This window comes from Rhinolophus ferrumequinum, chromosome 20 (genome assembly GCF_004115265.2).
Source record: "Rhinolophus ferrumequinum isolate MPI-CBG mRhiFer1 chromosome 20, mRhiFer1_v1.p, whole genome shotgun sequence".
NCBI classification, from domain to species: domain Eukaryota; kingdom Metazoa; phylum Chordata; class Mammalia; order Chiroptera; family Rhinolophidae; genus Rhinolophus; species Rhinolophus ferrumequinum.
The window spans coordinates 38,329,972-38,354,815 of NC_046303.1; the positions used below are offsets into that span (position 1 = coordinate 38,329,972).

The 24,844-nt window shown below is 37.4% G+C and overlaps 1 protein-coding gene across 1 annotated transcript in view; it reads right to left on the bottom strand.

Moving 5' to 3' along the window:
* Window positions 1-24,404, bottom strand: part of GRM3 (glutamate metabotropic receptor 3) — a 220,921-nt gene extending 196,517 nt beyond the window's left edge. The window contains exon 1 of the mRNA XM_033088867.1: window positions 23,429-24,404. The gene's annotated coding sequence lies outside the window, so the exon portion shown is untranslated. The remainder of the gene's footprint in view (window positions 1-23,428) is intronic.
* Between the last annotated feature and the right edge of the window lie 440 nt (window positions 24,405-24,844).

Below are 24,844 nucleotides of genomic sequence, written 5' to 3' on the forward strand. Positions count from 1 at the left end.
TCAAAGTTTCCCGGAGATGTGGGCCTAGGCAGAGGTGTATAGATGAAAAAGGGGTTCTGCAGGAAAGTAACCTCACAGGGTGGTCTGATCACAAATGCCTAACTGGGCAGATCATGGTGGCCAGGTCACACACACCCCAGGCATGTAACTTCCCTGTAGTAACAGGTTGATCTTTGCCTTAAGCAAACCCTGTCCATTGTTCCTGTGTATCTAGGTGCACACACCTTTGAAACAAACTGTAACCACCCTCAAGAGAGCACATCATCTTGCTAACTATCCTGTAATCCAATCCCTGCCTTGCTGTCTCCCACTTTATGGACTCTTTCTTACATTCTCTTCTTAATTTCAAATGTATACAAGAAACTGCAAAACTTTCTCTGGAGCCTTTGAGATCTTGCTTCCTGGTCATTGTAATCAGTTTGGGTTCAAATAAACTCTCATAAAAATTTTCTACAGGTTTGGCTGTTTCTGACATTGACAGGTGTCTTTGATATCAAAGATTTGGGCCAAGGTACATGAGTGACTGGTAACCCATTGCTTGAGCATACTCAGTTTTGCCTCTGCTGTTTATCCCTACTCCAGGGAGCGTCTGCTGAGAGCAGAATAAAACAGTGTGAACCTTCGCGCTCACCAAAAGTCGTTGAAATGTTATGCTGCGGCTATATTGAAAACTGCTCCTATAGAGAGATAATATAATGGGTTAAAGCTCTGCTAAGTGTTTATTGGAATGATCTTCCTCTGCTTGATGAAATCAGAAAAATGCAGGTAGCACAGCAGGCTAAAGAATATCCTAAAGGATAAATTGGGATTCTTACTGTGATGTGCACTGGTGCTTCTTAACTAAAAGTAGAACAATCGCTACTTGGTATCACATATCTCAAACCACAGGTATTTCCCCTCTCTTTGTGTATTAGGGACTTGGTTGATTCATCCACTCTTCTCTTACGCCCTTAATTCTGTAACAATCTGGGCCAGTCAGACATCCCCACTATTCAGGTCAGATGTGAACGTATTGCATTGTTAGTTACCTGGCATATGTAGAACATCAGTCATTTTACAAAACAATTTTGAGGGATTTTGACATCTGCAATAGAGAAGATCCACAAGTCTTTGATTTGATTAGTTGCTTCCTGCTGCCTCCTTCCTGTCAGAGGTACTGAGCTTAAAAATGAGATCAAACTTCTGGAAAGAAATATGCTTTATATAAACGTTCCTACTCAAATTATTTCATAGTCTCCTATGACAACCTTCGCGTCAAAGATTTATTCTGGGTAGTTAAGTTATACAACAAAATATCTGATGTGAATTTTGGCAAGAAATACACTAAGTGGATCACTTGCCAGGAACAGGTATCCATATGGAATAAACAGAAGTAATGAGAATAGGTAAGGGCGTGCTCATGGTGGGGCTATGCCTCTGAATTCGTTTCCTAATTTGTCCTGATAAAATGTCATTAAGCTCATCAGTACCTCAATTTATTTATTTTTTTTTTTTGGTAAGATGTGCTTCATAAACAAGCTAATTTTCTCATGAAAAAAAAATAGCTGTTTTTGATGCTACAATTCATTAGAAACTTGAAGGACTACTTGGGAAATGTGAATAAGAAAGAAAAGAAAAATTAGCTCCAGAAGATCAAGCTCTGTTTGCCAGAGAAGGATATTACTTCTAAATATAAAACCTCTCATTTAACATTGCTCAGGTTTTAGATGGAAAAAATACCACAAACATGTCAATAATTGTACATATTAGTTCTAGAGAGATTATTTTAATTATTATTTTTTTTAAGGTTAAGAGTGGTAAGCAGAGAGAGGTGATGTTTGGTGAATGAAGTCATGTTTTTGGCTGTAAAGGAGCAGTATAATTTCTTGAAGCATCTTTCCATTTGCTTCTATGAATAAGACATTTTTTGAGGGGGGTTAATATAGAGAAAAGGAAGGCTAATCAGATCATTTTCTATGTTGTGAGATGCTAGATTTTCTCTCTATATAAAATGAGTTATTAATTCCCAGAATTTTATCTTAGATTCCTTTTCCTATAAAGTGAAGCTTAAAATCTCTAAGGGATTATTTGACTTCCGATATCTCATGCTTTTGTTAAAATACATTTCAATGTGCTCCTGTAATTAGCGTTAACATCAAATTTTTATTTCTGACTTCCAGGCTCTCAGAAAGTACAGATTACAGTACAATTTAGATAAAAATGATTAGAGGGTAAGCGTCTTCATAAAATGGGAATAACAGAAAATATGTCTAACAGCTCATGTTATTATGCAGCCCTCAAACTTGTTCTTCTTAAGATTTTGCCAAATATAAGTAAACGTCTGACACTCTGAGTTAACATTTAAAAATACGCATTAGTTTCATAATCACTGCAGTGCAGGAGTTATTAAAGCTACAGCAATTCAGCATGAAAGAAACCAGGAAATATTCTGTATTATTTTGCTTCCTTAACCAAATAATGTTTTATGTGAAGTTTTCATTTTCTTAATTTTAGATCATAAACATAAGAAATATAGCATAGGGTTTATAAAGGAGACTATAAAATTCATAGTGGGATCTATAAAGAAAATTCCAAAAAAGAGAAGTGGGAATCATTTGACTAGTGAACCTATCTTTACTAATATCCATATGAGATTGTAAAAAGAGAGATGAATGAGTTTGACTGTTAGTGGGGTGTTATTACTATTAGAATGAAGATTAAGAAATTTATGTTAGTGGATTTTACTCTAGGTGCAGACTTGCTTTAGCCTTGGTAAGATTCAGCCAACATTTAATGAGTACCTACTTACTGAGTGCCCAGACCAATTAGGTATTTTTATATCTGTTACCTTCCTTGATGTGAACAAGATTGTGAGGCAGAGAGCATATTGGGGTTAGGAGAAATTAATACAATCTTCAGGATAGTACAGTTTATAAGTGAGAATTGCTATTCAGAGCATGTGTAGTGCTCATCTTCTTCCCTGTGCTTTATCTCCCAAATACATTCAGTTTGGTAACAGTGAAAGAAAACAGAACTAAAAATACAGATTTTCTCATATATCAGGTAATAGTTTGACTAATGAAAACTGTCTTTCTAAGCAGCCTTTCATAGCTACCACGATCAGCAGTGATACTGAGAAAAAACGCCTGCATTCTAAGACTCACATCAGACTTATTTTGAAGTCTTAGCTATCTTATTCCCGGAGAGATGAGGGAGAGAGAAAAAAGAAAGCTTAAAAGCTTAAAAGCAGTTTCTCTCATTGGAGTTTCATTGATGCTGACCAGAGCTCCCCGAGGTTAATACTGACTCTGCCCCTCAGTCCTACAAAGTTCATTTTGGAGTGACATTAATGATATGCATAGCTCGCACACATGTGTCAGGAGGACGTGAGTATGTACTTGAACCTTGCAGTTGTGTTGGTGAATCACCCTCTGTGGGCTTCTCAGCCAACGACAGCTTTCATCTGCTTGCCCCACAGGCTGTACTGGGTAGAGATGATTTTGTCATCCTTTTTGGATGAGCCTAGGGTAGCTTCTGAATGCATGATATTGTTCCAGACTTCCAAAGACACAATGGATATTCATCAACAACGGCTTGTTTCTTTTTCAATGTATCAAAAACAATTTAGACAAACAATATCTAGAATCTGATCTTGACTTCTAATGCATAAATAATTTCGAGCCTTCCATAAAAGGAATGATATATTGATGTCATAGTAGGCACTCGATAAATGCTTATTGACTGATGGCTCACTTGAGTCATTGTGAATGTCCTAAACAACTGCATAAACATCAAGATGATATCTAATATCCACAACTCATACATCACCAAGTCCTTTCATTTCTTGACTAGTAAAATGTTTCTTTAAATCATCCCCTTCTCATCATTTCAACATTTACCAACTTTGCCCAAACCATCATCTTCTGTGTTCTGCACAATTACAAACGTCCTGGAACTGGTCTACCTGTATTCATTTTGACACCTGCACCCTTCTCCATGTTCTGGTGAATGTTTTTTTTGTTTTCTGTTTTGATGAAATAACAGAATGAATAACCCCACTCCTGCTTTAAGTACTTGAATGATTTCCCATGGTTCTTAGGCTAAGGACAACCCTCTACATACACAGTGCTGTTCATTCCAGTCACACCGACATTTCACGTCCTCATAGATACCATTCTCTCTCCTTTCACAGATTCTGTGCTCCTGCTCAGCCCACTGAACACAACCTGACTTGCTCCCCTCTTCACTGACTCATCCTCCAGTTGTCATTTTCTTCACGGAAGCCTGACTTCTGTGATAACAGTCCCTTGTATTATATGTTCCCACAGCATTGTATGTCTCTTATTTTTAGGCATGCAATACAGCTGCAATTTTATATTTCTTTTGGACATTTGATTAAATTTTCTCTTCCCCAGTAGATAATAAGCTCCACATGGGCAGAAACTTTAATGACTTATCATTACTCTAAGCCTAAAATCTTTTAAACAAAATTCTTAACATGGTCTTTAAGGCCTTTTCATCTGGCCCTAAGACTGCTTCTTCAATCTCATCTCCAAAGAATTATGTCATCTAATTCAGTTAAATATAAGAAAGATTTATATTGTCTTTTGATCTAAGTTCCCACTCCAACCCCAGCTACCATTCCATTTCATTGCCCACCATTACTGCAAAACTAACTATGCAAATGAGGAGTAGTCACCTTTTCTGTTTCCTCAAATCCAATTTTCAACTCAGTCTTCTCCACACAGTTTTCTATCCTCACTTCATGGTAACTTCCAATGGCTTTTAAGATGCTAAATGAATTGATCTCATTAGTTTTTAGGATCAAGTTGCTAAATCATCAATTCCATACATTTTCTCAGCTAACTTGCCCTCCCAGCAGTATCAGTACAGTTTACCATTGCTTTCTTCTGGGAAAACTTTTTTCTCTTTGTTTCATGATCCCCATTTTCTCTTAAACTTGTTTCTTACCCCAACAACCACTACTTACATGTATCTTTGGATTGCTCCTTTTTTGTGTGTGACTTATAAATAGCAGTACTCTAGGACTTGGTCTGAGATCTTCCATTTTTCCCTATTTACATTTATACCTTAAGTGATCTCGTTGGTAAAATGGTGTCTGCTACTAGATAATACGTAGTTTATCAATGCATTTTGAATTTTTAGTGAAAAGTCATTGAGCATTTGAAAAAAAATACTGTTTAATTTTCATTAAGTTTATTAAAATATATTTCTTTGTATTAGCCCAATATTTGAGGCAGTTTTTAGGTTTAATGTGCTGCTTACTCATAAGAATTAAAAACTACAACAGAAATGAGAAAGTACAGCAAAAAGTCTGAATGATTAAGTTCAATTTAGAAGCAAAATGTTAGGTCTGGTGGCTCTTTGGGAATTGGGGGTTAGGTGAGCTGATGATAAAGTATAAAGACAAGGGTACATTAAAAAATAATTTAACATTAATATATGTGCAGAAGATAATCACGGAAGAAGGCTGTGTTTTGTATGAAGTTCATATCTTCAAAAATTTATCTTTTAAGATGAAAGTTACTCGGGAGACATTCTTTAACAGACACTGTCATAAAAATAGTTGGAGATGCGAGAGGAATATTTGAGCCAAAGACTGACACACCAAGAATCTTAAATACATAGACCTCAGATACATGAAATCTAATATTAAAATATTTTTTACTATTAACATTTAATAACTTCCTGTTGATGGTACAAAGGCAAATACTATAGAAAGATATTAAAACTTTATCACTGAACTATGGCAATATACCCTGTCAGTCAACATAATTCAACAAATATTTATTGAGGGCTTATTATGTGTCCAAGATTTTTATTCTTCCGTTTCTTCCTCCATTATTTCATATATACATTTAATAGTAATTACCCATTTTTAAGGTATTATTATTATAGACTCCAACAACACAAAAATGATCAGGACATGGCTTTCCTTACAAGAAGTGTATCAAAATTAACAAAACACCATTCTTATTTTTAAGCAGGATAATAATGAAGGTATTGAGAGATCATTTCTGATTCTGGTAATTAGGTTTTTCAAAGCAAGTGGTTTTGGATTTTGAAAGTATATGAAAGAAGAGAGTGTATCCTTCCATTTGTAGCAAAATGTGAAACATTAAAAGTAAATTTGGCTAAAAATTTTGCAATTATTATAGAACATACACTTTATAAGATAAACTGTTATTGTGCTTACAATGACTATATTTCCTTAACTATGGTGCTATTCATAATAAGATTCACCATGAGTTTAAGAACAACTTTCTGGAAAAAAATTTTGATACATAAAATGTGCACATAAATTGAATTATATCTCAATTATAGGAATATTAAACTGAAAGTAAAGTGCCTATTAAGCATTATGAAGGAATTATAATAGATGGTAAATCAATTTACTCGCTGGTGGTGGTTTCCAGCCTCAGTTGACTCATTGATTGGTTTAATGATTTTTGATAAGTAATTTAAAAAGAGATAACACACCTTGCAATCAATTTCCGAACAATTCTGGCAGCAAATATACTTTTTATTTTGTAAACTTTGAAATGATCTCATGTACATTTTCCAGTGCCATTTGATTCAGAATAGGCAGTTAAAAAACAAACACAAAAAACTCTCAGAGGACTTCACCTCCATAATTACACCAAATTCCGTCTAATCTCAGGAAAAGAATATGAAAAATATATGGTCTACATTTCACCGAGTGCCTTTTGTGTTTTTAAAAATCCTGAGCAATTTATCATTAAGAAGTTAAGCAGGTGACTTGTTTCCTATTAGTTCCACACAATAGGACCCTAAGCTACCTGAGGTCAAATCTACAGATCCCCAGCACCAACTACAGTGTCAGACATATACAAAAGGTGCTTAGTCAAAGTTTCTGGGAAGAACAGATGGACGTGCCAAACTATACTAAGTAAATGAAGGCATTTTTAGGGGTAGTAAGATATTGAGGACTTGATCCCCAGAGCATTTCCTCAGCAGTCACCTTTGTATTTGACATTGCAACATATTTATCCTTTTAAAAGCATTAAGCAAATCTTGTTACTAACAGAAAAGGAAAGGTACTTTGTTTGGGGTGACTCTTAAGCCTCTGGCATTGCTTCAGGGAAGCCCAGGGAAGCTGATCAACTCCCCTATAGAGTTGACTAATTCATTATTGCCTAAAATATTAGATGAAGGACAATGATGTCACTTTTCTTTTTTAAAAATCTTAAAATGTAGAGTTTTAAATTGTAAATAAAGATCTTTGAAAGCAGAGATCATTTTTTTGTTTTGTTTTTTAAATTTTTGCTTGCCCAGGCCTAACATAGTACAAATTTAATATATGTGCTTAATTAATAGCTGTTAAACGGAGAAATAAAAGGGTCATCATTAAATGAAGGAAGCTGTAGAATTATCATCATAAGGTCAGTGTTAGCTAGCTATCTAAAATAGTATGTACATGCATGGAAATGTCCAATTTGAGTACGTTAGAATTCTAATGTTTTAATTTTTACTGTCAAAATTAAAATTTAGCAGCATTGCTAATTATCAGCAAATGCTCAAATCTATTTTTTGCTAGAATTGCATGGACTAGTTGATATAGTACAGATATAATTTTCACTAAGTGCTTTTATAATCAAAATAACTAGTGAAGCCATGTAAACGCCAATAATTATTTACTTCATTGATGAGCAAGTTTGGGTTTTGTAGTTAGACTTCTGATGTCACCAGGGATTTTTCTTAGGGATTATTTAAAACCAAATTATCAAAATAAAGATTTTCAAACACTCTATTTTCCTTTTTCTTTTTGTGGATGGTTTATTTTGTTCACCTTTTCCTCCTTGTTTGTTTTGGGAATTAAGGCTTTCCAATGAACCTATGTGTTGTTAAAAACTATCTCTAGATATTGAATTTATATTATGAACAAGCAAAAATTCCCAATCTGTCAGATATCTTCTCCTAGGATACAAGGAAAAGCAAAGTTCAGCTAAACTGCACAAGTAATTCGCGATCACTTCTGAATAGAGAGAAAAAGTTGCTTTAAGCTGTTCTGTTCTCCTCTTAAGGACTTAAGGTCGGTTTCAAGAAGCAAAATTACTATTCTTTCAAAGTTATGTCTCTTGATTTGTATTCCTATAATTATTTCCTCAGGATGTCTTCCTTTTTAACTTGTAAACTCAACTTAATAAATCAATTCAAGGGTTATATACGTGTAAATATATTTACTCTGAGGGCAAGATGGATAGGAAAAGAAATAAAGTAGGACAGTTTCCTTTCCTGACCATTGGTTTCACCAATGTATCAATTATTTTTGTTTTACACAAAGGAATCTAAGACATTTTTTACCCCAGAAATTGAGTGAAGTGATTCTTAAAAAAATTCTCTCTCTCTCTTTTAATATAAAGATTAAAAGATTTTGTCTGTTCAAGTAGAGGACAAATTCTGGAGATCAAAATAACAAATTATTTTTAAAGAAATAAAGCCTCAGAAATGGTTCTTTTGGTTATAGCTGACTCAAGCTACTGGAATTAGAAGGCTTTAGGTGAAAATAAGAAACATGAACAGTTAAATATATTTTGTTCAATAATATTAACAAATTGAGCCAATATTTGCCTGCATTACTGATTTTTGTTTTCAACAAAGAGCTCAGAATGTCACTAGGATTTGAGTTGTTTTTTATTTTCAAGTCAAGGAATATAAAATAGTTATTCTTTTTTTGTTGTTTTGCGTATTATGCATTGTAATTTTGGGTTGATTTCACAAGAAGGGCAGTATAGTTAACTGGTCAAGTTCAAGAATTAAAACTGGTAAAATCTTAGCTATATCCTTATCATGTAAATTTGTGTTAGTGACTCAGTTTTTTTCTCTGTAAAATGGGAATAATAATAGTGCCTACCTCATAGGTAGGATTAAATGAGTTAATATAAGTAAATTGAATAAGCAGTACCTGGCATATAATAATTACTCAATAAAAGTTATTGTTATTCAGAGTATCCTTCTCATTCTCCTACAAATGCTGTAGAGAATATGTGTGTGAAGAACATTTATTTTATTTTGAGAAGTATTGTGACAAAGATTGCATTAAATGAAACACCTTGAGGTGTTATCTACTGGAGCTGGTGGGAATTAGTATTACCAAAAGAGCTTTCTAAATCTTCTTTTATGAAAATGTCTAAAACGTGTTTTCATTTGTGAGAGTTCTGGGAGATAAAAGTCTGCCTGGAAGCTTTCTTGGGAAGTTTACTCAACTCTCATTTTTTATGGTTATTTCCCTCTATTTCCTTGTTACTCACACTGTTTAAGGTGAAGAGGAGATATGTTTGCAGGGTAAGGCTGAGGAATAAGGAAACATATCACTAGTATTGTTATTAACGATTCTGCAATTTAGACAATGATTAAAATGTAAATTTATATATAAGACCCAATGGCTGTTGGAGTATAATACGCGGCTGATTCTAACTTGGGATGCTGAGTTTGTCTTCGTTATTGAAAGTTTACTTATAAAACGTATATGACTGAAAGGAATCTTAAACATCAATATCCAGTTTTAAAGACGAGGGAAATGAGCTCAACTGATTTAATTAACCACTGCATTTATTCGATAAATATTTATTGCTCTATGTGCTACTCACTCTGAGGGACAATAGACACAGCTGTGAATAATCTGTCATGGTCTCTGTCTTCTTCACACTTACAGACTACAATAGGAAGATAGACAGTTACAGTAAAATGTAATGAAGGGAAGTACGGGGAGCTTGAGGAGTGCATAGCAGCAAGAACTAAACTACTATAGGAGGTGAAAGTGGTATGGAGTTCGAGTTGAGCGCTGAACATTCTAACTGGGTGGGCCATTGCTCTGGGAGGTTGCCCAGCCTATGAAAAGACCTGGGGAGAAAGAGGATAAGGCATGTAAGCTGTTCAGTTTGACTGGAAAAACAAGTGTGAGTTGAAAGTGATGAGACATAAAGCTGGAGACATCGGCAGATTGTGGACAAAAAAGGGGCCAGATACTAAACGTGACAAGCTCAGTGGAGGCCTGTGTGGCCAGCCCTACAAACTCAGAAACCGAAAGTAACCACACAGGATGATCTGAACATAAAAATTCCTAACTAAAAACAGGTCATGGCAGGTAGTCACATTCTTGGCCTGTAGCTTCCTTGACAAAGGTCAGTCTTTACTTTAAGCGAACCTGTCTATTGTCTTTTTGCATTGAAGATAACAAACCTTTGAAATGTCAGAGTGATCTTCTTTTCCAAACTCCTCAGTGCACATACACCACACCAGAGCAGGAGACCACAGACCCCTCATTGTTATCTCGTTCCCCGAATACCACCTCTATGTGTTGTAAATGTTAATTATTAACTATCCTGTACCCACCAATGTAAAAGAAGGATGTGTCTCTCCATTTTACTTTTTATCCAATCCCAGAGATTCCCCTGCTTTGCTCTTTTCCACCCGTTTGATCTACCATCAATGGATTTCATGTAACCCTCCTTAAGTCTTCTCCTTTGATTCTAATATAGAAAATAAGCTGCAAAACCGCCATTCTCCAGAACATTTTCTCAATCCATTGAGATTTTACTTCCCAGCAATTGTCATCAGTTGGCTCAAATAAACTCATAAAACTTCTCTATGGGTTTGGACCTTTGTTACATCGGCAAGATCATAGTTGGCTGGGTAAAGCATATTTTGGTTATCACAAGAACAAAGGAAAATCTTTGCAGAGTTTTAAGCAGAGAGTAACATACTGAGATTTGTATGTTACTGATTTGAACATACTCAGATCATTCTGGCTCTAGCCTGGTGGATGGTTGTAGAGGGTAAAACAAGGGTCAAGAAAGCCAATAGGTGGGTCTTGCAGAAGCCTGATGAGCATCCATGGTGGCTTAACCACTGCCTGTGGATAAATGCTGTTGATGTCATTTCTAAGTCTTATTTCCAGACTGGTAGTACTTGGATTGTTATATTTTCTTTTGACCCAAGTTCCTAAAAAACAGCCTTTAAAAAATTCCCTTTATTAAACCAAGGGTTTGATATAGCATGGCCTTTTCTATTGTAGGAGGAAAATGATGAGCTTAATTGTTTTGGCTGGTGTTTTTCACCCAACAGCTAATTCTTACCTACAAGGCACTATTCATCTTTGTGTCTGTTAGATTCATTTCGTGTTTTCTATTCCCACTGCCATTGCCCTACTTAGGCCATCATTACCTCTCACCTGAACGATTGCCACGACAAGCCAACCCATCTCCCTGACTCCCAAGGCTTTATTTCCTCATGTTTATCTTTACATTGGGCTTTAAGATTCCCCTGCTCAAATGCTTTCAGAGGTTTCCCTCTGCCTACAGGAGAAATGTTAGCCATCGTTCCACGTGCTCGTAGAGCCTCACCTTCTCCCTGACCCCCATACACCTTACTCTTAAAGTAAGCCAGTCTACACACTGCTCCCCAAATACATTCCACACGCGTCTTGAACATCTTTCTTCACTTTCTGAAATCCTAATAATTTTGCAAGGTCCAGGAGAGAAGCAACTTTTTTTCTATGATACTTTCTACAGTTATGCCAAACAGAAGTATGATTATTCACTCAGGGCTCTCACAGGTGAGCTCCTGAATTTTCCTGTTACTGGAGTTACTCATACACCTAACTCATCTTCCCTTAAAATGATTAATGCTTAGGGAGATTTCTTCTCTTCTATATCCTCCTCAGTACTTTGCCCAGTGCCTTGAAAGTAGTGGATGTCCAATAAGGACTTATGTAATTGAACTGATGTCACTTTTCATAAGAAATTTAAATATTTTTTATATGGAGTTACTTTGAGATCCAAAATGCTTTTAGGAAATGGTATAATTTATGGACAAAAATTAAGTTTGTAAAAATAATTTTGATTTTTTTTTAAAGTGCAGTGTATACAGGGAGGAAGTTAAGGTTAATATTCAGCATGAAAGATACCCAGTGAGTAAATATAAAATTTAAAATAGAATTCCTTCATTAATTACATATGTGTTAAATATTGTTACATGTTCCGTTCATTATTATAGGCTGCTGAAAAATACAGACAAGATTTTCATTCTTTTGGAATTAATTCTAGGTAGGGAGACGGATGATCCAGCCACATCTGAAATTGTTTCATAGGCATTGATGTCTGTAGGTCTTTATACAGGTAGCCCCATAAAAAAACAAACTAACTAACTAAAAAACATTTTTCTAGGTTATAAAAAAAGTTATAATCTTTTTCACTTGGATTTTGTTACCACACTCATACATTCTACACAAACATCTCTTTGTATAGGCACTTGGTATAGGTACCAAAGCACTTTGCTAAATTCGCAGCTAAGTCAGAAACCACAGACATTTAAGCAAGGGAATGTACTATATTCACTATGTTGAAGTGTGGTTAAAGTCTGATTACAAGGGAGAGAGAGAGAATCGAGAAATGCTGATGTGCACCAAAGCACATAGCATCACAAAACGGGCTAGGTCTGATGCCAGACTGGCAAATACGGAGGATGAGAGAAGGGCCAGATGTTTAGATGCTTTGGCCTAGAGCAGTAAAGAATTGTTGCTGCATTGGGACTGGTCCACATGCCTGGGGTTGTTCCTGCAACAAATTGTTAATGTTTTGTTGTGGACCAAAGGCCACCGAAACACAGAGAGAGTCCCAGCCCAAGAAAAAGGACTGGAGGGAAAATGGGATCCCAGAAGTGAGAGTCGGGGCAGAGTGAACACTGGGAGAGAATGTACCGAGGAGGTACGGTCAGACAAAGGAAAATTTCTGTCAAAAAAAAGTGAGGTGAGAGACCTCCAGCAATGAAGAAAGACATCTCAAAACACACACACACACACACACACACACACACACACACACACACACACACACACACAATCAAAGAGAGATTCAGCTTTAAAAATCTGGGTGCCCAGAAAGTGTGAAGCCTGTCAAGTAAGAACTTGTTTCTCATAACTCTCTTGCCTAAGCCTCCCTCCTCTGCCCTCCACTTCAGAAGAGTCAGAACTTGAGTTAATAAGAAAGAAATTAGGAGCACTGGCACTTTCTTTCTCAACTTCTGACCTGCAATAGGTTCCTGCTAGGGACAGAGAGAAGATTCAACACTGGTCTAGGCATACTGTTTTGAATGGAGACCGTTTGCAATTAAGGCTTATTGTTTTATTACACCAGAGTGTTATTTTACTGACTACATTTAAAGGGACAATGACAAATGAAAGTAGATATTCCTTCTGATTTTGTTCCACAAATTGTTGTTCTACCTACCTATTATTCAGATCAAAACAGTGTTTCACTATTTAAGCCCACATATGATGAGAATGATATGCATGCTTTGGAGAAAAATGTCTTTGAGAGGGCAGATAAAAACATCATCAGTATGGACTTAGATGAGAGGAGATTTGAAATTGGCCTTAAAATATAGGTTTGTAGAAAGGAGAAGGAAAGTGCATTCTAAATGAACTTGTGATTATAAAGGTACTCAAAGGTCTATTTTGTGTGCAAATAGAAAATCTGGTAGAGGAGAGGCTCACATATTGAGGAAGAAAAGTTGGAAAGCTACGTTGGAAGCCTGCTTGGAAAAGAGCTTGATCTTCCAAGCTAGGAAGTTCAAACTTCTTTTTTAAGTGATAAGTTTATATTTAATGCTTTTTAAACCAGGGAATGGAATGGAAAAGTCAGTTATTCATCAAGATTCATTACTAAAGTCAGGGATATTGCATTTTGTAACCGCCCCCCCCTTTTTTACATCACATCATTTTATTTTCTCCATAGCACTGTCGTTCTCTTGTTTATTGTCTGACTCTCACTATTTAGTGTAACCTGAATGAGAGCCAATTTCCTTCTAAATTTTTGTTGTTGTTCACTGCTATAATACCTCCAGAATAGTGAGTGGACTCACACTAGGCACTCACTAAGTACTGGGCACATAAGTAGTAAATGAAGAGGGAGAGACCAGAGGAGATAAACTGTTCCAAAAGACTGAGAGTAAGTGATGGGAACCTGGGGTACGGTTTTAGCAGCGGTAGGAGAGAAAAACACACTGTACGATGAGTTATGAAGGAGGAATTAATAGAGGACCAAACAAAAGGAAAATGTCTTGGGCGATGACGGTGCCCCTCGTAGTTTCTGGAAATAAAAAGGAAGAAGCTAGTTTGGAGTGGTGATGGATTTTTAGCTTTAGCTAGATAGAGCTGTTGTGTCAGTCAGAGAATCCAGTGGATGTGCCATTATCAGGTGTAACCATCACAGAGGGTAAGAAAGCCAGGCTCTGCTAGGGCCACAGTGGATCTTTCAACAATTGAACATTTTGGGCCTGAGACAGACAGCATTTTAAAAATTGAATTGTTTTTTAATGTTTCGAAGAGTGTGGGTGGGTGGGATATGGTCTATTTTACATTGCTTTTTTCCCTCATGAAGTCGGTTGTCAAGTGTGGAAAGCAAGTGAACATAAAGGATTGCATAGATGCCTTAGGTGGTAAAGCTGGTGGGCCAGCCTAAGCCTCCCCTACCCGCTGCTTCCTGTTCCTCAATCCTTCTTAGCATTTTCCCCAAGTGGCTCTGGATGCTGCTTAGGAAACTATCTTTGGCAGTATTTGTGAGGATTGTAGGCTTCAACTAAGCAACCATTCACTTGAACGAAGTAGAAGCTGGGTGGAGAATATATAATTGCCAAGTGAAGGTTTTTCTTTGTTTGTTTTTTTTTCTTTATTTTTTTCTCCTGCTCTTCAGATCCAGAGGACAAAGAGGAGAACTCTGACAAAACAATGTTTTCCCACATCCCCCTAGTGCACAAGGATATAGTTATAAAGACCATCTAAGTTTTAAGTAGGCAGTTATCCAAATCTAGAAGCATTTCTAGGAAATAAAATATTGTTTTCATGGATGATACTCTTCAAACACCAGTAACTTTCCTTTCTAACATCTCAGTATGGCAATTATAAAATGCAGGATAAAAGATAAAAAATGTGAAACTTTCCTAATAAGAATATAAAAAATATATATACTGTGTTTATGTATCTTAGTGGGATTTACTATAGGTAATAGAATAAAAATCCCTTTTCAAGTAAAACCATATGATGTTTCCAGAAAATGAATCTGTTCACACAACTCATGGAGACTCAGCTTTATTAGTTGAGTTTGATTAATGAATGAATACTCAGGCTTGCAGAATTTTTTCTAGACAACCGCTTAATCTAATTAGAGTGGACTTGCTGTAGGGAATAGTTTTGTACAGTAATTCACTGGGTATTCTCTGTATGAGCATTATTCTATGTCTAACTGCTGTGGGCTGAATATTTGTATACCACCCCTCCCCACCCCTCGCAATTCATAGGCTGAAGCCCTACCTCCAATGTATTGTATCTGGAGGTGGATTCTTTGGAAGGTAATTAGATTTAGATGAGGTCATGAGGGTGGAGGTCCCCATAATGGGTTTAGTGTCCTTGTAAGAAGAAAAAGAAAGACCAGAGCTCGATCTCTCTCTCTTTTCCCTGTGAGGACACAGCAAGAAGGTGGTCCTTCAGGAAGCAGGCTCTCACCAGGAACCAAATCTGCCTGTACCTTGAACTTGGACTTCCCAGGCTTCAGAAATGTTAGAAATAAATGTCTGTTTTGAAGCCATCTAGTACATGGTATTTTGTTATAGCAGTCCCAGTAGACTAAGACAGTAGTGTTTCTCAAATGTAAGTGTGCATAAGAATAATCTGGAAGCTAATTTAATACATGTATTCCTGAATCTAACCGAAAGCAAGTCAGTCTAGTATGCATCTGTCCCAGTATTCTTCCTTTTAAGTAAACTTCAAAGTGACTTTAATGCAGGGAATAATTTGATAAACAGTATTTAGAGCAGAAGTAAGCACATGGTTGTTGGTGGTGCAATAGGTGGGAGGGTACAAAGGAAAGGGAGAAAGGAGTTGCTCTGACTTTGTCCTTCAACTTTCTCATTCTTCCCCTATTTCATATGTTCCAACCTTTTCCATCGAAGAAGCATGCTGAAAATTACCCGATTCCCTACCTACATCACATGGAACAAGCACAAATTTAGGATTTTAGAAGGAAAAAAATGTGGGGAGGGTCACCACTCTACAACACTTCAACATTTTTTGCGCCCAGGGCTTCATTTGTTTAATAACTGCAGGGAAATTCCCTTCTCCCCAAGTTACTGCATCATGTTCAAGAAATCACAGCCAAGGAAGGGCTTTTCACACGCAAAATTATGAAGTAGGCAAACATTATAATTGTTCGCTCTGCCCACTTCCCATTTCTTAATAATACCTATTATTAATAGGTAGCTTTTCTGGAAAAAAAAAAAAAGAAACCTACAAATCCAATGTGTTGAAGGGTTAGTGTACTACATGGACTTAGAAATATATGGTCTTTTACCTTCTTAAATGAAATGCTTTAGTTTAAAATTTAGAAAATTTGAGGAACCAAGGCAGGTACTGGAAGAAATGTTTTTTGGAGAAAGTGAGGCTCTTAGCCTTCCTTCTTCAAAACATTTTTCCCGAGGGCAGGCCTTGAGCAATGTCTATGGAGGAGACAGGTTAGAAATCTAAGTTGCATGTCTTGCTTCCTTATTAATTCTGAAGTGTGGTATGGTCTGGTCACCAATACATCTAGACTTGACAGAAATCACTAGGATTAATGCATCAGCATGTAGAGGGCTTTTTGTTTATTCATTTGTTTGGTTTTTTTTTTAGAAAAAATAGAATTATTCAAAACAGAAACCAGTAGTTATATTCTCTAGATCTAATTTTCTTCTTGAGGCAGATACAAATTCCAACTGTTCTGACCTTGTAGTGCCATCTCCCAAATTGGCATGTATTTTGACATATTTTGTGAAAGCAGTTTCTATTATGTTGTATTCATCAACACATGGTGAATTGAAACTGTTTAGCAAAATACAAAATGTTACTAATAACCTATCTGCTATATAATATTAACAATCAAAAAAACAATCTTTACCAGATGGTGTGACAGATCTGTAATATCCATTCATTTTTTATGTCCATAAAATACGCAAGCACAAGTCACGAGTCAGAGGAAGACTTTCAAGTAAATCCTCATATTTCAGCTCTTTGGTTGTCTGAAATGAAACATAAATTCATGCAACCAAGGTTTCCCGCCTGTGGGGAAGCACCCATGTCAGAGAATCACGAGATGTGTTTTTTCCCAGAGTAGCTCTACTAACTGAGTCTTTGGAACTGTCAGCAGGTCACTTTGCTCCTATTGTTCTTGGTGTGTGGTCCTTTTTCAAGTTGTTGTATATAGGTATTATTAATAAATGCCCAAATGTGTAAAATGATGAGTTTCTTACATAAAGATGAATGACTACCTCAGTTGGATAAAGACATTTCAAACTTTTATTCATCCACAAAACATTTCTACCAGCTCATTTTTCTGGTGGGAGGTGGTTATGTTGTAAGAGGAGAGAAACATCAGCATTTTAACCTTCACAAGCAGAAATGCTACTCACCTCCATGCTGGCTCTTTGTGAGACTATATCCCTGCCACTGTGTTTAGTTTTGTAGGTTGTGATCATTGAAATCAGGCTCCAGGAAATATATTTTGCTCCCATTTTCACACCTGGTGTTTATTTCTCAGCTTGTTAATAAACCTGTATCTTCATAGACTTTTCTGATTCTTTTTTTTCCCCCTTAGGTCTAGTTAATTGTAAATACGTTTTTTCAGTTTATTTCTTCCATTTGCATTTCTTTGTCCCTCAGAAGAGACTGACTGGCTGGGGTTGGAGAGAGGCTGAGCCTGTAGAACTCTACTCTAGGTTCCATTTCACAGTCATTGCTTTCTTTTATCAAAGTATGTTGCTCTATTTGGAGCTCAGAAATTGTTGTTTGAATGAAATGAAACCCAGCCTAAAACATAAATTGGGAGGCAATATAACTTAGTAATAAACAGAAGAGGACTTGTAAGAAAATAAGTTTTAAATTCTGGTTTTTGCCTTGTTAACAACTTGAGCTGAGGAAAATTACTTTATCTCTCTGGGCATTCATTTTCTCTTCTTTAAAATGTGAGTATTCAATCAGATAATCCATGTAATGTTTTAACAGAGTTCTCAGCACATGGAATTGGTCAATAATATCATCTATTATTATGACATAGCATCAGTTTTATCACATCACCACCACAATGTCTCCATTGAGTGTCAGAATATCTATATTTGAAATTTATAATCTAAATCCATCTGTTAAGTGAAGGAACTGAATTTTTTTTTGGTGGATAATTCTGGTAACATCTTCTCTAGAGTTTCAAGTTGGCTTTTTGGAACACCTTCCACTTCATATATGTTTGTGAAATTTTGTATGTGTTTTAACAGTTTTTTGTGTTCCCATTGCATGCCCTGAATTGTATTTGGGTTGTAATAGGTGCTTAATAAATATTTATTGACTGATTGCTTTCCTATTAGCTACATTTTCTTTGTGGAGGTAATCTCTCTCTCTCTCTCTTTTTGGTGGAGGGAGTCTCCTCAAATTCTTATACTTTTGATAAGCTACATATATAGTTGTAATATTTTTCTAGCTACATGTCTAGTATCATGGTTTTGAAATTTTCTTTTCAGTGTATACTTATACTCTTCCAGATGAATTTCCTCAAATGTGTGTGTATGTGGGTGTGAGTTTGTGTAATGCTCTACAGGCAATAATAATGAAGTAAATTCTGGCAAGGAATTAAAAATGAGAACTATCTTGGGCTTTCTGTGGAGATACCCTCTCTATATATGTTTTTATTTTCAAGCATGATGATTTAGTCTACGCTAAAACATTATAATTGAATGTTTTTCAAGTTTAGTTTTCTGTCCTGTTCTTAAAGTACAGTGTACAATTTTCAGTTCCATAAAAAGATTACTCATTATGAGGAAATATAGTCTGTGTAGATGCAGACTTCTTAGAATGCCTCAGTCCCAGAGAGAAGTCACAAGTATATTAATGGCCTACTTTTCCTACACCAAGAAAATTGATTTCCCCTTTGTTTCTAAGGAAAATCATTTTGAGGGTACTCACCACTATGTGATGAATGGCACTATAAAAACACTTGGGCCTTCAGGATTGAGAATACTGGTTTAAAAATTATTTATTCCATGCAGTCTAATTTTATACCCGTAAAGATATATCCAGTTTTGGAATGCTACTTCTTTTTACTGTTTCCTTAACTTAACTGGTTTAAGTTTCCTTAACTTTACTGTTTTCCTTAACTTAATCTACATGTACAATCTATTACTCACGAAGCAGTAGAGAAGACAACATTAAATTTTGTTTTTAGCTGCTGATTCACCTTACCCTGAGTCCTATATTTTCTGGACTTTCCAATTGTAACCCAGAAACTTACTTCATGATTTATGTCATTTACTCCTCTACTGACTAGCAGAACTTACATTTTAATGCCTGGGACTTGGAAAAACAATTGAGTGGAATGGTGAGTATACCGATGATGAGTCTTTTTACCAAGATATTTACTTAAGAATCTTAAAAGAAGCCTTTATTTAGAACCAGATTTTAAGTGAACAAAGTGAAAACCTGTTTCTCTCTTGTGGTTATTTCAGGCTTTTCTATTTTTAAAGTAACCTTCACATATAGTACCTCCATATAAATCTAAATATATACTCTGTATTGATATATGCATGATTTTAGCTTACTTTTCATGATATAGCTTAGTGATGAATTCAAGCTTAATTCTACTGACTTTTTAAAATTGTCTTAGTATGAAGGGGCTACTGTGTTCTAATAGAATTACTATATTGTGTTAATGTGCACATCTAAACCATACACCCTATTATATTCCTAACACATTTTATTAATTAGGGAAATCACTTTCATTTTAATAGTGAAATTTACATGACAACAGCTTCTGGGGCTCAGTGGAGCATCAGACCAGCATGTCACAGAATTCCTTTGTTGTGTGGGTGTTGACAGTGTTCTGTTGACATCACATTTGCAATAAAAATGTCTCATAAATGTACATCCACATAGAACATTACTTAGAAGGCATCATCTCAATATTCACATAGGTCATTAATGTCCACGATGGAAAATTTCTTTACACTTACATTAGTAAAATAAATTATTAAGAATATATAATCATACATATCATATGGATGACCTGAAAGATGTGTCTTAAATATTTAGAAAACATGTCCAGATATAGAACTGTCACCTCTGTGTTCTCTCCGGTAACTGAATGAGATTTTGTATTCTACAAGTCCTGTGTAAATGTTAGATGAAGACTCTCAATCAGGCAAGAGAATGGACTGGTCCAGCGGGGTTATAATAGGGAATAAGTAACAAGACAAATAGAACAAGGGGAAAATTAGGCTGACTATTACAACAAAGTTCTTAATAGACAGAACTATTAGACTGTGAAATAGACTTTCGAAGGCGCTGGAAGAAGTCATTACTTGAGCCATTTGAAATCAGACTGGACTGAAATACTCCAAAATGCAGTATGCTATGGGGACCAAGCCTACATTAGAAGTGGAAGGAGGAGGATGACCTAATAGCTTCTACTGTCTCTGTGATTACTATGATTGTATTCATTTTTATGTGTTTAATCTTGGTGGATAATCTTCTATCATTTTATGCTACTTCTTGGGAGCAATTTCAACAAATTCATCTAATGCACAATTGGATGCATTTAACAGCATCTCAGAAGAGAGGAAAATGCACAATAATCTCAGTGTAAAATAGCAAAGCAAGACAACTGTGAGTAAACAATACTCGTTTTTGGGAGTAACCCCTGAAGAAAACAATTCTCACCCTCAAACTTTGGCCACTTTCCAAGGTGCATAAATCGCATCCTGTCTGCCTGGCTTTCAATGGAGATTAGGTATTAATTTTCACTTCTTTTGTTTAATGGTATCTTGGGATGATGTTGAGTGCAGGACAACAAATTGAAATATTTCATTCCCAAGCTAGGAGGTAGCTAAAATCTGGAAAAAAATCTTGCAACATTTTGTGACTGATGTCTATTAGAGGAATGGACAAGAAAGAGAAAATGGTTAATTTGAAGAATGGAGTTTGATGTGAAATAAGGAAGAGGGAAAGGTATCCGGGGAAGCTGTAAAAATGTTACTGCTGGGGATCATTCAAAATAAGACCATCATCAATCTTGTGCGGTTCTGGTTGACCACTTGTCATGAAGTAGAGAAGCGAGGCAGGTGACCTTTTGACAATTAAACTAGTTCTTTCATTCAATAAAAAGTATTAATTTAAATTTAATTAAAACTCAATTTTTATCCTATCTTTGCATTTGTTCCACTTACCAATTTTAATTGCAGTGATATAAATTTAGAGATTGGATAATTGTGCTGTTTGGTAATTTGTGAGGTAAATCATCTGATTTATACTCATTTGTTTTTGTGTGTACCTCACAACTTTTAAAAAAGAATATCATACACAAACGAGAGGCTCATATATTTTCATTATTTGTAATATTTTCTGTTTATGTAGCTCTTCATACGTTTTCTCAACTTACTGATCACATATTCCTGAAGTGTGAAAAATACCACTCATTTTAAATAGAGAGACATCTTCCCCAAGCCCCAAAATTTAACCTATTCCTTGTGTTGGCATAATTTTCTGTCATTTAGATTTCACATTTCATGGGCAAGGATGTAGATCATAGAACAAGAGGTTTTATACCTAGATTTTTCTGTGGGGTAGGGGGGAGGGTCATGAAGACTTGTCAATACTAAAAGGTACTCTTACCTTTTATCCTTCCATTTAGCCCAATGAATATAGATATTCTGGAATTTTCATTCTTTTATTTGTGAAAAATAAGTTTCAATACTTCTCAGTTTCCATCCTGTGTTATTCTGAATATAAATCAAGACAGACTTAAGGGATACCTATTAAAAATTTTCTTATATGCCTGCTGGATGATCAGAATCTGAAAGGATGCACAGGTGGGAGAAATCTTTGTAAATACAGGACACTGCCATTATGAAAGGAAAAATATGATTTTATTAAGGTCTGGTGTGCAATAGCTTCCAAAATGTATTTGAATTCTATTGGACTATTTTGAGAAAGAAAAAAAAAAGTGCATAGTACTATAGAATCATTAACTAATAATTAGAGTGTCCTAAACATCTTTAGTGGGAACTGTGTGATCCACAGGAGTTTAGTGTAATGGCAATCCAAATTTTTTGCCATGCCTCTATTTCATATAGTTACACAATTAGATTTCAGGTAACAGCCTTAAAGTATGTGATCAGATAAACCAAAGCAGACTTAGATTTAGGTAAATGAATAATGTTTCTCTACACATGAATGCTATTTTCCTCAGAGAAACACAACCCAGCTCTACTGAATAGTTCTAAGGTCAGATAGCGCAAACTGAAGCAGAGAAACTCAAAGTAATGAACTATTGCTGAGGTTCTTAATTGACAGTGACTTCAACTCACATTAACCTCAACTTTGAATATACAGATATGTAACTGTCTCTCTCTATATGTCAAAAATACCACTATTCAAATAACAGAAATATGGTATTAGCAAATTAGCCGAGCACTGACCAAGGGTCTTTAGAAGTGTAAAGTTTTGTTGTCATCAAAATGTACAATGCTTTAAAATACTTAAAATTCATAGTCATGTCCCCTTAAGATAGCTACCTAAAAGTGTTATTTATACCTTGGGGAGTATTCCACATTTGTTAACCTAGGGAAGGAACTAGAAGGAAATCTAAATGAAATCCTTAAGAAACAATCTTGGTGGATCTATTACCCAGTCTATTTCTGGATTGCGAATCTCCCGCCCTCTTTGAGTTACCTCACTGTCAGATAAGAAAATGGAACAGGATGGATGAATTGGTATGCTTCCAGGCTGGCTTTTCCATTATCCCCTCAAGCGAAAAGGAGCAAGGGACATGAGTTAGGGATCCCTTCCAAGTGTGTTTGAAGCAGAGAGAACCTCTGGACGGCTATGGCTGCAGAGCCTATCCCGGCTGCAGCACGGAACAGGTCCCCCCGACCGCTTCCCACCTTGCCTGGCAACCTCCACACCCACATGAAACAGCCAGTGTGGCAACCAGTCCTCGCACAGTTTCCTGTGCACAAAGCCTAAAGAACCCCCGAATAGAAACGTATTCTGAGCCCAGAGCTGGGCTGGAGGCGGTTGGCTGATGAGACCGGTGTCTCGGGGGTCTGCGAGGTGCTATTTGTCCCTCCACCTCTCTCACTCTGGACCCAGATCTGTGCCCTGAAATCTGGCTCCCTCCCGGAGACACAGAAGTGCGCGCACACACACAAACTCTAACTCACGCACACCCACATCGCCTCTACCTCCACACACCCTCCCCACACCCAGCAGAACTGTAGGGACTGGTCGGTGCTCTGCCTCAACTTTCCCGGCTGCGCCTGCCCCACGCGGCTCCCGAGCCTCAGTGCCCTCGCTGGGCGCCCTCCAGAGGGACATGTCTTCCTCTGGGCCCCTTACCTCGCACCGACAACTCCTGGCAGTGACTGGAGCTGACCGTGGTGGCAGCAGCGGCGGCTGAGCCTGCACCCGGGCTCTGGCTCATGGTTGTTCCTCCTCATCCGACACAAAAGAGGTAGCTCGCTGGCTTTGTCCTTCCCCAATCCAAGGGAGAACTTATTTTGCCCCCGAATTGGCCAACTTGTGCGTGCTGCTTCCTGTCACAGTGCCCCCGGCTCTGCCCCCGCCCCCTTCTGGCTGTTCGCTGGACCACTGCCCGGTGGCAGAGCATCCAGGCCTCCGAGGCAGTGGGGAGTGGGAAAAGGGAGGGTAGGAGAAGAGAAGAAGGAGGTTGGGAAAAGGGGGGGACCCAGTGGTCTTCCGCGGAGGGGAAAGGAGTAGTTCCCGGCTGAGCCTCTCTCCTTCTCTTTACAGGCGAACAAACCCACTTCCCAGGCTTGGAAGCAACTTTCCTTCACCTTGGCCAAGCTGAAACCATAGCATCTGACTGGGACTCCCCTCAAAGGCACAGACCTTCTGGCATTCTCTCTTTCTCCTTCTCTCTTCCTCTTTCCCTCCCTCTCTCGTTCTCCTCCCCCCCTTCCTCCCTCCCTTTTTAGGGGTGTATCTGCAGTCTTCAATGAGCCAGGGTACCTAGTCGAGAGGAAAGCCAGAGGCGTTTTGCCGGCTGCTTCGCCTTACTCTGTTTGAAATCCTTAGGCAGTGCACGCGAAGGTTGGGAATTTCGGAGAGGTGGGGTGAAGGGGCGTGGGGAGGCAGGAGATCAGCGGCTCTAACTTTGAAGCTCTGCTAGAGCTCTTGGCCTGCGGGAGAGCAGGGACTAACAATCGGCACTGGAAGAACTCTCCCGTGGTCCTGTGCACCGGTCTAACCGCATGCTGGAGGAGAAAGGGAGAGCGGAAGCAGAGAGGCAGCGAGCGAGCCAGGGAGGCCGGTGTGCAGCTCTGCCTCACCGGCAGCTCAACTGCACATTGCAAACCCCTGGAGAGGGCTTGTGCAGAACAATCTCTGGGTCAGGTGGGAGGGAGACGCTCCCGTTTCCTAGCAACCCTCATCAATCATCTGGGGATAGCTCCCTCTGAAGGAATTCGATTGGACAGCCCCTAGAGGGAAACCACGCCCCTTCAAGAATGCTGGGCTGCTGCCTTTTCGCATTCTCCCAAATTTCTTGGGCGGAATAAGATTAGAGGAGAGTGCTGAATTATCTTCTTTCTTATCCTCCTATGCTGCCACACCGCCCCTTTGTAGCGACCCCACCCACCCCCACATTAGTCCTTCTCTAGTCCTACTTGTGGTTAGCAGATACAATGTTCTCCCCAGAACCTCTTGTTTCCTCTTAAAATTAAATAAATAAAAACCTTAAATCGGTGACGTAGGCACAAAAGGGAAAAGGCACACGAAAATAGCTTTAATAGC